Source organism: Brassica oleracea, chromosome C6 (assembly GCF_000695525.1).
Source record: "Brassica oleracea var. oleracea cultivar TO1000 chromosome C6, BOL, whole genome shotgun sequence".
NCBI lineage: Eukaryota > Viridiplantae > Streptophyta > Magnoliopsida > Brassicales > Brassicaceae > Brassica > Brassica oleracea.
In genome coordinates this window covers 19,684,221-19,685,103 of record NC_027753.1, presented here as the reverse complement: position 1 = coordinate 19,685,103, position 883 = coordinate 19,684,221, and positions in this window count along the sequence as shown.

Sequence of the window (883 nt, the reverse complement as noted above, 5' to 3'; positions counted from 1 at the left end):
TGACGGCCCAACGGGCCAGATGTCCCAACGGACCTGACAGCCCAACGGGCCAGATGTCTCAACGGACCAGATGTCCCAACGGGCTATCCCATATACATGGTGAGATGATCATTTGCAGTGCACAAAGTACTGATAGGTTCACCTGAAGACATCAAGAACCTTGTCAACACCTCATTAATATAGGCCTTCTGTGACAAGAACAACTCTTTTTCCCTATCTCTGAAGATCTCCATCCCTAGAATCTTCTTTGCTGCACCCAAGTCCTTCATCTCAATTTCAGAACCCAGAAGCTCCACCTTCTCGATGTCACACTTCTCCTCAGCTATCATCATGTCATCCACGTCGAGTACCAAACATATGAACGTCGCATCCTTAAAATTACTCTCGTAGACACACCAATCAAAAGGACTTTTGATGTAGCCCAACTTGATTATATAGTTGTCGAATCTCTTGTACCATCGTCTGAGAGACTGCTTAAATCCACAAGGTGACTTCTGAAATGTACACACATAGTCATCTTTTCTAGGAACTCGACAACCATTCGGCTGAGTCATGTATATCTCCTCTAGCTCTCCATGAAGAAACACTGTCTTCACATCAAATTGCTCAAGCTCCAAGTCCTGACGTGCTATCAGCGCTAGCAACACTCTGATGGAAGTATCTCTGACCACAGGTGAGAACATCTCATTGTAGTTTACTCCCTCTCTCTGACTTAACCCTCTTGCAGCAACCCAAGATTTATACTTAACTTCTTCTGCCGATGATGCTCCATCCTTAATCTTGAAGACCCACTTGTATGTAACATCCCTTCTCTCCAATGGTAATGTGACCAGATCCCATGTATGATTCTTCTGATGAGACTCCACGTCTCTCGTTGCAACAT